Raw genomic sequence first — 13,885 nt, 5'->3', positions numbered from 1 at the left:
TTCTATTTTAATATTTTATTACTTATTTTCCTATGCTTGCTTTGTGCTTATATCACTGTTCTTCCTGTAGTTTCATAAAGTAAAAGCTTAGATTGCTGATCCTATATATTTTTTCTAATATATGGATACAATGTCATAAATTTTCCACTAAGCATGGTTTTACTACATCCTACAAATTTGACAACTTGTATGTTCATTTTGAGTTCAAAATACTTTTTAATCTCTTTTGACAGGTACATTTTGATCCATGTGTATATAGAGATGGGTGTTTAATCTCAAAGTATTTTCAGGTCTTTCCAGCTCTTTCTATTATTGATACCTAGTTTATTCCTTTGTGGTTTAAGATATGCTTTGTATGTTTTCTATTCATTTAAGTTTGTTAAGTTTGTTTTGGCAGCAAGAATGTGGTATATCTTGTTGAATGTTCCAACAGAGCTTGAAAATAATTTTTATTCTGCTATTGATGGTGACCTATTCTAGAAATGTTAATTGGATACAGTTCTTTGATGGTTCTGTTCAGTTACACTATATTGTTACTGATTTTCTGTCTCTGATCTACCAATTATTGATATGGGACTGTTGAAATATCTAACTGCAATAGTGGATTTGCAAATTTCTCCTTGCATTTCTATCAATTTTAATCTTTCATAATTAATTGTTCTATTGTTAGGTGCATGCATGTGGAGGATTGTTATTTTTCTTGGAGAACAGACTCCTCTATCTTAATGTAATGCTCATTTTTATCATGATAATGTTACTGCATTTCCAAACTCAGATTTTTTTTTCAGAAATAAATATAGTCATTCCAACTCTTTGATTTGTGTTAGCATGATATATCTTCCTCCATCCCTTTAATTTTAAGCTGTATCTTTGTAATTAAAGTGAATTTCTTATGGGGAATATAGTGGTGTCGCTTGTTTTATGAAATGTAGGCTGGAAAACTTTGTCTTTTTATTGGTATATTTAGAACTTTCAGATTTACAATAACCATGAATACTGTTGGATTAAAACCTACTATGATTGTAACTGTTTCTTTTCCCCCTTGTTCTTTGTTTTATTTTTATTTATTTTTATTTTTTCTGCCTTCTCTGGTTTAAATTGATAAACCACTTCATAAAATTTCATATTTTCCTATAACTTAAATATTATTTATACTTCTTATTTTAATTTTTTCATCTTTTCCCAATAGTTGTGATATACATATACCAATAATATAGCTCAACTTTCAAATAACACTATACCTTTTCACAGTTAGTTCAAATACCTTATAATAATTATTCTCAATTCCTCTGACCATAATTTATAATATTATTGTCATTTATTTCACTTATTTATATGCTATGATCAACTAATATATTGTTGCTCTTATTACTTTAAACTGTTACCTATTTGATCAATTAAGATTAAGGAAAAACATTGATAGAGGAGGCAAAAATGTACAATGGAGAAAAGACAGCCTCTTCAACAAGTGGTGCTTGGAAAACTGAACAACTACATATAAAATGATGAAATTAGAACACTCCCTAAAACCATACACAAAAATAAACTCAACATGAATTAAAAACCTAAAAGTAAGGCCAGATACTATAAAACTCTTAGAGGAAAACATAGGAAGAACACTCTTTTTGACATAAATCGCAGCAAGATCTTTTTTGACCCACCTCCTAGAGTAATGAAAATAAAAACAAAAATATACAAATGGGACCTAATTAAACTTAAAAACTTCTCCACAGCAAAGGAAACCATAAACAAAATAAAAAGAAAACCCACAGAATGGGAGAAAATATTTGCAAATGAAGTGACCAACAAGGGATTAATCTTCAAAATATACAAACAGCACATGCAGCTCAGTATCAAATAAACAAACAACACAATCAAAAGACGGGTGGAAGATGTAAGTAAACATTTCTCCAAAGAAGACATACAGATGGCCAACCAGCACATGAAAAGACAGTCAACATCACTAATTATTAGAGAAATGCAAATCAAAACTACAATGGGGGAAGAATGCAAAGCTTGCATCTCCCTACAACTACGGTGCCTGCTGGACACTGGTGGGGGACCTCAATGTCCAAAGAGATGGAGGAACCCCCAAGCAACTGGTAGGACAAGGGAGCAGATGAAGTGGAAGGCAGACAGGACCGGCACACCTGAGGGGTGGCTAGGAGAGTGGAGGGGTTCCCACACCTGGAGGGACCCTTGGGGGCTCAAAGGATCAGGAGTGAATGCACCTAAATCTCTCCCACCCACTTGGGCCCTGGGAGTCCTGCTGGGTTCCCAGGTCTGGTCCTCCATTATCCCAGGGCCCCTCTGGCCTCCTGGGTCCTAGGGGCTTGGAGGGAGGGAGGAGAGGTTGAAGACAAGGAGAGGCAGACTGTTTGGGGGAGCCGTCCAGGACTGGAAGATCAGGGAAGTGCTGTAGATGTTTCCCCTGCCCACTCAGACCGAGGAAGACTGCTGGGCTCCCAGACCAGTTCCCCCACCCTCCAAGGTCCCTTCGAGGCCACATGGGTCCTAGGGGCATAGGAGGGTGGGGGGTGAGAAGAGGAGAGGTGGATGGACGAGGAGGGACCATCTGAGATTAGAAGACCTGGGGAGGTGTAGAGGGTGTTTCCCCCACCAACTTGGCCCCAGGAGGCCTGCTGGGCTCCCAGACCTGGTCCTCTGTTCTTTGAAAACCCCTCTGGCTTTGGGGATCCTAAGAGTATAGGAGGGAGGGAGGAGGGGGAAAGAGGAGGAAAGGTGAAGGGGGAGACCATCCAGGGCCAGGGGATCAGGGGAGGTCCTGTGAGGTTTCCCACCACCCACTCAGCCCCAGGAGGCCTGTTGGGCTCCCAGGTGTGGACATTTCCTTCTGGGATCCCCTCTGGCAGAATGGGTCCCAGGGGCATAGGAGGGAAGAAGGGGGGAGAAGAAGAGAGGCCAATGGAGAGGGGCCCTCCAGGATCAGAGGATCAGGGGGAATGTACTCAGGCCCAGTGAACCTGCTGGGGTGTTGGACCTGGTCCTCTGTCCTCCAAGGTCAGAGGAATCCCTAGGCCCCTCCAGCTGTGTTGAGCCTAAGGTCCACCCCCCACCCTACCCAGGGCCTTTTCCTGCTCTGTGGGTCCTAAGCATAGGCCCTGCCTACTGCCTAAAACCTGCCCCTGCCTAAGTCTTACCCCCCACAGCTGAGGCCTTTTCTGGCTTTTTTTTTTCTTTTTTACTATTTTGGGTTTGTTTTACCTTGCAGTTATTGTTTTGTCTATATATTTTTTTTTCATTCTTTCTAACATGTCTGTTTGTTTACTAATCTAATATTATTTTCTACTCTTTTTTATTGTTCTACCCTTTTTTTTCTTTTTCTTTTTTGCTACCCCTTGCAGCTTTTGTGATCTTTGTTCATGAGCCAGGGGTTGGCAGGGCAGAGCTCCTGCAGTGAGAGCACTGAGTCCAAACTACTGGACTAACAGAGAACCTCAGACCCCAGGGAATATTCATCAAAGTGAGGTCTCCCAGAGGTCCTCACCTCAGCACTAAGACCCAGATCTAACCAACAGCCTACAAACTACAGTGCTAGAAGCCTCAGGCCAAACAACCAGTAAAACTGGAGCACAATCCCACCTATCAGAAGAAAAAAAAAAGTGAGATGACAAAAAATACGTCACAGAGGAAGGATCAAGGTAAAAACCTACAAGACCAAATAAAGGAAGACGAAAAAAGCAACCTACCTGAAAAATAATTCAGAGTAATGATAATAAAGATGATCCAGAATCTCAGAAATAGAATGGAGGCATGGAATGAGAAAATGCAAAACATGTTTAAAAAAGATCTAAAAGAACTAAAGGACAACCAAACAGAGATGAACAACAAAATAACGGAAATTAAAAATACACTAGAAGGAAACAATAGCAGAATAACTGAGGCAGAAGAACAAATAAGTGAGGGGAAGACAGAATGGTGGAAATAACCACCATGGAGCAGAATAAAGAAAAAAGAATGAAAAGAATTGAAGATAATCTCAGAGATGCCTGGGACAACACTAAACACACAAACATTCAAATTAGGGGGTCTCAGAAGAAGAAGAGAAAAAGAAAGGGTCTGAGAAAATGTTTGAAGAGATTATAGTGGAAAACTTCCCCAGCATGGGAAAGGAAATTGTCATCCAAATCCAGGAAGTACAGAGAGTCCCATATAAGCTAAACCCTAGGAGAAACATACCAAGACACAAATTAATCAAACTAACAAAAATTAATTTAAAAAAAATATTAAAAGCAACAAGGGAAAAGAAAAAAAATAACATACAAAGGAAGCCCCATAAGGTTATCAGCTGATTTTTCAGCAGAAATTCTGCAGGTCAGAAGCAAGTGGAAGGAAATACTTAAAGTGATGAAAGAGAAAAACCTACAACCAAGATTATTCTATCCATCAAGGATCTCATTCAAATTCAGCAGAGAAATCAAAAACTTTTCAGATAAGCAAAAGGTAAGAGAATTCAGCACCACCAAACAAGCCTTATGACAAATGCTAAAAGAAATTCTCTAGCTGGGAAACACAAGAGAAGAAAAAGACCCACAGAAATAACCCAAAACATTTAAGAAAATGGTAATAAGAACATACATATTGATAATAACTTTGAATGTAAATGGATTAAATGCTCCAACCAAAAGACACAGACTGAGTGAATGGATACAAAAACAAGACCCATATATATGCTGCCTACAAGAGACATACTTCAGCCCTAGGGACACATACAGACTGAAAGTGAGGGGATGGAAAAAGATATTCCATGCAAATGGAAATCAAAAGAAAGCTGGAGTAACAATTCTCATATCAGACAAAATAGACTTTAAAATAAAGACTATTATAAGAGACAAAGAAGGACACTACATAATGATCATGTGATCAATCTAAGAAGAAGATATAACAATTGTAAATATTTATGAAGCCAACACAGGAGCACCTCAATACATAAGACAATGTTAACAACCAGAAAAGGGTAAATAGACAGTAACACAATAATAGTAGGGGACTTTAACACCACAATGACACCAATGGACTGATCATCCAAATAGAAACTAAAATAGAAAACACAGGCTTTAAATGACACAATAGACCTGATAGATTTAATTGATATTTATAGAACATTCTGCCCCAAAGTGGCAGAATACACTTTCTTCTCAAGTGCACATGGAACATTCTGCAGGATAGATCATATCTTGGGTCAAAAATCAGGCCTCAGAAAATTTAAGAAAATTGAAATCATATCAAGCTTCTTTTTTGACCACAATGCTATGAGCTTGGAAATCAATTACAGGTAAAAGACTATAAGAAACAAAAATACATGGAGACTAAACAGTGCACTAGTAAATAACCAAGAGATCATTGAAGAAATCAAAGAAGAAATTAAAAAAAAAATACATAGAAAATAAATGACAATGAAAACCCAAAACATATGGGAGGCAGAAAAGCAGTTCTCAGAGGGAAGTTTATAGCAATTAAATCTCACCTCAAGAAAGAGGAAAAATCTCAAATAAACAATCTAACCTTACACATAAACGAACTAGAGAAAGAAGAACAAAGGAAACACAAAGTCAGTAGAAGGAAAAAATCATAAAGATCAGAGCAGAAATAAATGAAATAGAAATGAAGAAAACAGTAGCAAAGATCAATAAAACTAAAAGTTTGTTCTTTGAGAAGATACCAAAATATGTAAACCTTTAGCCAGACTCATCAAGAGAAAAAGAGGATGAAAATCAGTAAATGAAATGATAGAGGGGAAAACACAACTAACACCACAGAAATACAAAGGATTATGAGACTACTACAAACAAATATATGCCGATAAAATGGACAACCATGAAGAAATTGACAAATTCTTGGAAAGGTACAATTTTCCAAGACTGAACCAGGAAGAATTAAAAAATAAAAACAGACTTATCACAAGTAATGAAATTGAAACTGTAATTCCACATCTTCCAACAAACAAAAGTTCAGGATCAGAAGTCTTCACAGGAGAATTCTATCAAAAAATTAGAGAAGAGCTAACACAGATACTTCTCAAATCCTTCCAAAAAATTGAAGAGGAAGGAACATTCTCAAATTCGTTCTACAAAGCCAATATCACCCTGATACAAAAACCAGACAAACATATCACAAAAAAAGAAAATTAGAGACCAATATCACTGATCAACATGAATACAAAAATCCTCAAAAAAATACTAGCAAACAGAATCCAACAACACATTAAAAGGATCATACACCATGAACAAGTGAGATTTATCCCAAGGATGCAAGGATTTGTCAATATATGCACATCAATCAGTGTGCTACAACATATTAACAAATTAAGGAATAAAAACCATATGATCATCTCAGTAGATGCAGATAATGCTTTTGACAAAATTTAACACCAATTTATGATCAAAACTCTCCAGAAAGTGGTCATAGAGGGAACCTACTGCAACATAATAAAGGCAATATATGACAAAACCATAGAAAACATCATACTCAGTGGTGAAAAAATTAACCATTTCCACTAAGATCAGTAACAAAACAAGGAAGTCCACTGTTGTCACTCTTGTTCTCTGATTGCCATGGCAATCAGAGAAGAAAAAGAAATAAAAGGAATCTAAATTGGAAAACAAGTAAACCTGTCACTGTGTGCAGATGACATAGTACTACACATTGAAGTACCTAAAGATACTACAAGAAAACTACTAGACTAATCAATGAATTTGGTAATGTTTCAGGATACAAAATTAATGCCCAGAAATCTCTGGAATTCTTATAAACTAGAAATGAATGATCAGAAAGAGAAATTAAGGAAACAATCACATTTACAATCCCAACAAAAAGAATAAAGTACCTAGGAATAAACCTACCTAAGGGGGAAAAGACTTGTATGTAGAAAACTATAAAACACTGATGAAAGAAATTAAAGATGACATAAACAGGTTGAGAAATATACCATGTTCTTGGATGGGAAGAATCAATATTGTGAAAATGGCTATACTACTCAAAGCAATCTACAGATTCAATGCAATCCCTATTAAATTACAAATGGCACTCTTCGCAGGATTATTACAAAAAAATTTACAATTTGTATGGAAGAACACAGACCCCAAATAGCAAATGCAATCTTGAGAAAGAAAAATGAAGCTGGAGGAATCAGGCTACCCAAATTCAAACTATACTACAAAGCTACAGTAATCAAGACAGTATGGTAATAGATCAAAATACAGAAATATAGATCAATAGTACGAGACAGAAAACCCAGAGATACACCCATGCACATATGGTTTTTCTAATTTTTGACAAAGGAGGCAAGAACATACAATGGAGAAAAGACAGTCTTTTCAGTAAGTGGTTTTGGGGAAACTGGACAGCTACATGCAAAAGAATGAAATTAGGACAGTCCCTAAAACCATTAAAAAAATAAACTCAAAATGGATTAAAGACCTAATGGTAAGACAGGACACTATAAAACTCTTGGAGGAAAAACACTCTTTGACAAAAACCACTGCAAGGTCTTTGTTGAATTACCTCCTTGAGTAATGAAAATGAAAACAAAAATAAACAAATGGGACCTAATGAAACAAAAGTTTTGCACAGCAAATGAAACCATAAACAAAACAAAAAGACAACCCACAGGATGGGAGAAAATATTTGCTGATGAAGCAACTGATGAAGGATTGAAATCCAAAATATACAAACAGCCCATGGAGCTCAATATCAAAAAAAAATAAACAACCCAATTTAAAAATGGACAGAAGACCAAAATAGACATTTCACCAAATAAAACATACAGATGGCCAAGAGGCACGTGACAAGATGGTCAACATCACTAATCATTAGAAGAATGCAAATCAAAACTACAATGAGGGGCTTCCCTTGTGGCACAGTGGTTGGCAGTCTGCTTGCCAATGCTAGGGGACGTGGGTTCATGCCCCGGTCTGGGAGGATTCTGTGTGCCATGGAGCAGCTGGGTCCATGGGCCATGGCCACTGGGCCTGTGTGTCCAGAGCCTGTGCTCCACGACGGGAGAGGCCACAGTGGTGAGAGGCCTGTGTACAGAAAAGAAAAAAAAAACCCACTACAATGAGGTATCACCTCACACCAGTCAGAATGGCCATCATCAAAAATCTACAATCAATAAGTTCTGGAAAAGGTGTGGAGAAAAGAGAACACATTTGCACTGTTGGTGGGAATGTAAACTGATACAGCCTCTATGGAAAGCAGTATGGAGGTTCCTTTAAAAATTAAAAATAAATACCATATGACCCAGCAAACCCAGACACATGCACCCCAATGTTCATTGCCACACTATTTACAATAGCCAGGACGTGGAAGCAAACTAAATGTCCATCAACAGATGAATGGATAAAGAAGATGTGTTACATATATTCAGTGGAATATTACTCAGCCATTAAAGGAATGGAACTGGGTCCTTTGTAGAAATGTGGACAGACATAGAGAGTGTCATACAGAGTTAAGTAAGGCAGAATGAGAAAAACAAATATCATATATTAATGCTATATATGTAGAATCTAGAAAAATGGTATAGATGATCCTATTTGCAGGGAAGGAATAGAGACACAGATGTAGAGAACAAACGTAAGGACACCAAAAGGGAAAGGGGGGGGTGCTTGGAGGAATTGGGAGATTGTGATTGAAACTTATACAATATTGATACTATGTATGCAATAGACAATTAATGAGAACCTACTGTACAGCACAGGGAATTCTACTTAATGCCCTGTGGTGACAGAAATGGGGAGGAAATCAAAAATAGAGGGACATATGTAAATGTATAACTGATTCATTTTACGGTACACTAGAAACTAACACAGCATTGTAAAGCAACTATACTCCAATAAAAATTAATTTAAAAAAATCAATTTTGAAAAGAAAAAAATAATTAAGGAAAAAAATGATCTTATTTTACCATAATTTATTCCTTCTTTGAAAATCTTCCATTCTTCTTAAAAATTGATGTATAGTTGATTTACAATATTGTGTTAGTTTCAGTACAGCAAAGTGATTTACGTATATATATATATATATTTCAGATTATTTTCCAGTATAGGTTATTATACGATATTGAATATGTTCACTCTGCTATATGTTAAATCATTGTTGCTTACCTATTTTATGTGTAGTAGTTCCTATCTATTAATCCCATAGTTCTAATTTATCCATCCTTCTTTCCTTTTCCCCTTTGGTAACCATGAGTTTGTTTTCCATGTCAGTGAGTGCTGTTTTCGGTATAGATTAATTTGTATTATTTTTAGATGCCACATATAAGTGATAGAATATATGATTTGGCTTTCTCTGTCTGACTTACTTCAATTAGTATGATATATTCTAGGTCCATGCATGTGGTTGCAAATAGCAATATGCCATGCTTATTTATGGCTGAATAATATTACATTGTATATACATACCACCTCTTTATTTATAACATCTTTATTGGAATATAATTGCTTTACAATGGTGTGTTAGTTTCTGCTTTATAACAAAGTGAATCAGCTATACATATACATATATTCACATATCTTCTCCCTCTTGCATCTCTCTGCCACCCTCTCTATCCCACCCCTCTAGGTGTTCACAAAGCACAAAGCGGATCTCCCTGTGCTATGTGGCTGCTTGCCACGAGCAATCTATTTTACATTTCGTAGTGTATATAACAACATGTCACTCTCTCACTTTATCCCAGCTTCCCCTTCCCTTTCCCTGTGTCCTCAAGTTCATTCTCTACATATCACCTTTATTCCTGTCCTGCCCCTAGGTTCTTCAGAACCATTTTTTTTTAAGATTCTATATATATATGTGTTAGCATATGGTACTTGTTTTTCTCTTTCTGACTTACTTCACTTTGTATGACAGATTCTAGGTCTATTCACCTCACTACAAATAACTCAATTTCATTTATTTTTATGGCTGAGTAATATTCCATTGTATATATGTGCACATATTCTTTATTCATTCATATGTCAATGGACATTTAGGTTGATTCCATGTCCTGGCTATTGTAAATAGTGCTGCAATGAACATTGTGGTGCAGGACACTTTTGGATTTATGGATTTTTAAGGGTATATGCCCAGTAGTGGGATTGCTGGGTTTTACAGTAGTTCTATTTTTAGTTTTTTTAAGAACCTCCATACTGTTCTCCACAGTGGCTGTATCAATTTAAATTCGCAACAACAGTGCAAGAGGGTTTGCTTTTCTCCATACCCTCCCCAGGATTTATTGTTTGTAGTATTTTTGATGGTGGCCATATCAATGAGGTGATACCTCATTGTAGTTTTGATTTGCATTTCTCTAATGATTAGTGATGTTGGCAACCTGTATATCTTCTTTGGAGAAATGTCTAGTTAGGGCTTCTGCCCATTTTGGGATTGGGTTTTTTGTTGTTTTGATATTGAGCTGCATGAGCTGCTTCTAAATTTTGGAGATTAATCCTTTGTCAGTTGCTTCATTTGCAGATATTTTCTCCCATTCTGAGGATTGTCTTTTCATCTTGTTTATGGTTTCCTTTGTTGTGCAAAAGGTTTTAACTTAAATTGGGTCCCATTTGTTTATTTTTGTTTTTATTTCCATTTCACTAGGAGGTGGGTGAAAAAGGATCTTGCTGTGATTTATGTATATCATGTTCTGCCTATGTTTTACTCTAAGAGATTTATAGTGTCTGGCCTTACTTTTAGGCCTTTAATCCATTTCAGTTTATTTTTGTGTATGGTGTTAGGGAGTGTTCTGTTTCATTCTTTTATATGTAGCTGTCCAGTTTTCCCAGCACCTTTTATTGAAGAGGCTGTCTTTTCTCCATTGTATATTCTTGCTTCCTTTATCAAAGATAAGGAGACCATATGTGAGTGGGTTTATTTCTGGACTTCTATCCTGTTCCATTTATCTATATTTCTGTTTTTGTGCCAGTACCATACTGTCTTGGTTACTGTAGATTTGTAATATAATTTGAAGTCAGGAAACCTGATTCCTCCAGCTCTGTTTTTCTTTTTAAGATTGCTTTGGCTATTTGGAGTCTTTGTGCTTCCATACAAACTGAAATTTTTTGTTTTAGTTTTGTGAAAAATGCCATTGGTAGTTTGATAAGGATTGCATTCATCTGTAGATTGCTTTGGGTATTATAGTCATTTTCACAATGTTGATTCTTCCAATCCAAGAACATGGTATATTTCTCCCTCTGTATTTGTATCATCTTTAATTTCTTTCATCAGTATGTTATAGATTTCTGCATACAGATCTTTTGTCTTCTTAGGTAGGATTATTCCTAGGTATTTTATTCTTTTTGGTGCAATGGTAAATGGGAGTGTTTCCTTATTTTCACTTTCAGATATTTCATCATTAGTGTATAGGAATGCAAGTGATTTGTGTGCCTTAATTTTGTATCCTGCTACTTTACCAAATTCATTGATTAGGTCTAGTAGTTTTCTGGTAGGATCTTTAGGATTCTCTATGTATAGTATCATGTAATCTGCAGAGTGACAGCTTTACTTCTTTTCCAATTTGGATTCCTTTTATTTCGTTTTCTACTCTGATTGCTGTGGCTAAATCTTCTAAAACTCTGTTGAATAATAGTGGTGAGAGTGGGCAACCTTGTCTTGTTCCTGATCTTAGTGGAAATGGTTTCAGTTTTTCACCATTGAGGACAATGATGGCTGTGGGTTTGTCATATATTGCCTTTGTTATGTTGAGGTAGGTTCCCTCTATGCCCACTTTCTGGAAGGTTTTTATCATAAATTGGTGTTGAATTTTGCCAAAAACTTTTTCAGCATGTACTGAGATTATCATATGGTTTTTCCCTGTCCATTTGTTAGTATGGTGTATCACATTGATTTATTTGCATATAGTGAAGAATCATTGCATTCCTGGGATAAACTTCACTTGATCATGTTGTATGATGCTTTTAATGTGCAGTTAGATTCTGTTTGCTAGTATTTTGTTGAGAATTTTTGCATCCATGTTTATCAGTGTTATTGGCCTGTAGGTTTTGTTTGTTTGTTTGTTTTTCTTTGTGACATCTTGGTCTGGTTTTGGTATCAGGGTGATATTGGCCTCATAGAATGAGTTTGGGAGTGTTACTTCCTCTGATATACTTTAGAAAGTTTGAGAAGGATAGCTGTTAGCTTTTCTCTAAATGTTTGATAGAATTTGCCTGGGAATCCATCTGATCCTGACTTTTGTTTGTTGGAAGATTTTTAATCAAAGTCTCAATCTCAGTGCTTGTGATTGGTCTGTTTATATTTTCTATTTCATCCTGGTTCAGTCTTGGAAGGTTGTGCTTTTCTAGGAATTTGTCCATTCTTTCAAGGTTATCCATTTTATTGGCATATTGTTGCTTGTAGTAATCTCTCATGACCCTTTGTATTTCTGCAGTCAGTTACTTCTCATTTTTCCCTTCTAATTCTATTGATTTGAGTCTTCTCCCTTTTTTTCTTAATGAGTCTGGCTAATGGTTTATCAATTTTATCTTCTTAAAGTACCAGCTTTTAATTATATGGATCTTTTCTATTGTTTTCTTTATTAGCTTTTTCATTTATTTCTGATCTGATCTTTATGATTTCTTTCCTTCTGCTACATTTGTCTGTGTGTGTGTTTTTTGTTTGTTTGTTTGTTTGTTTTTTGTTTTTGTTGTTTTTTTGGTTCTTCCCTCTTTAATTGCTTTAAGTGTAAGGTTAGGTTGTTTATTTGAGATATTTCTTTTTTCATGATGTAGGATTATGTTGCTATAAACTTCCCTCTTAGAACTGCTTTTACTGTATCTCATAGGTTTTCAGTCGTCATGTTTTCATTGTCATTTGTTACTAGGTATTTTTTGATTTCCTCTTTGATTTCCTCAGTGACCTATTGGTTATTTAGTTGTGTATTGTTAAGACTTTATGTTTTCGTATTTTTTACAGATTTTTTCCTGTAATTGATATCTAGTCTTATAGCGTTTTGGTCAGAAAAGATACTTGATATGATTTAAATCTTTTTTTACTTACCAAGGCTTGATTTGTGACCCAAGAAATGATGTATCCTGGAGAATATTCCATGAACACTTGAGAAGAAAGTGTATTCTGTTGTTTTTGAATGGAATGTCCTATAAACATCAATTAAGTCCATCTTGTTTAATATATCATTTAAAGCTGTGTTTCCTTATTTATTTTCATTTTGGATGATTTGTCCATTTGTGAAAGTGGGGTGTTAAAAGTCTCTTTCTAATACTGAGTTACTGTCAATTTCCCCTTTTATAGCTGTTGGCATTTGCCTTATGTATTGTGGTGCTCCTATGTTGGGGCATAAATATTTACAATGGTTATATCTTCTACTTGCTTTGATCCCTTGATCATTATGTAGTGTCATTCTTTGTCTCTTGTAGTAGTCTTTATTTTAAAGTCTATTTTGTCTCATATGAGAATTGCTACTCCTGCTTTCTTTTGATTTCCATTTGTGTGGAATATCTTTTTCCACCCCATCTCTTTCAGTCTGTATGTGTCCCTAGGTCTGAAGTGGGTCTCTTTTATACAGCATATATACAGGTACTGTTTTAGTATCCATTCAGCCATTCTATGTCTTTTAGTTGGAGCATTTAATACATTTACATTTAAGGTAGTTATCAATATGTATGTTCCTATTGCCATTTTCTTAATTGTTTTGGGCTTGTTATTGCAGGGCTTTTCCTTCTCTTGTGTTTCCTGCCTAGTGAAATTCCTTTAGCATTTGTTGTAAAGCTGGTTTGATGGTGCTGAATTCTCTTACCTTTAGCTTGTCTGTAAAAGTTTTAATTTCTCCATCAAATCTGAATGAGCTCCTTGCTGGGTAGAGTAATCTTGGTTGTAGATTTTTCCCTTTCATTACTTTAAGTATGTCCTGCCACTCCATTATGGCTTGCAGAATTTC

This window comes from Orcinus orca, chromosome 18 (genome assembly GCF_937001465.1).
Source record: "Orcinus orca chromosome 18, mOrcOrc1.1, whole genome shotgun sequence".
Lineage (NCBI taxonomy): Eukaryota > Metazoa > Chordata > Mammalia > Artiodactyla > Delphinidae > Orcinus > Orcinus orca.
The sequence above is the reverse complement of the archived record's forward strand: the minus strand, read 5'-3'. Positions refer to the sequence as shown.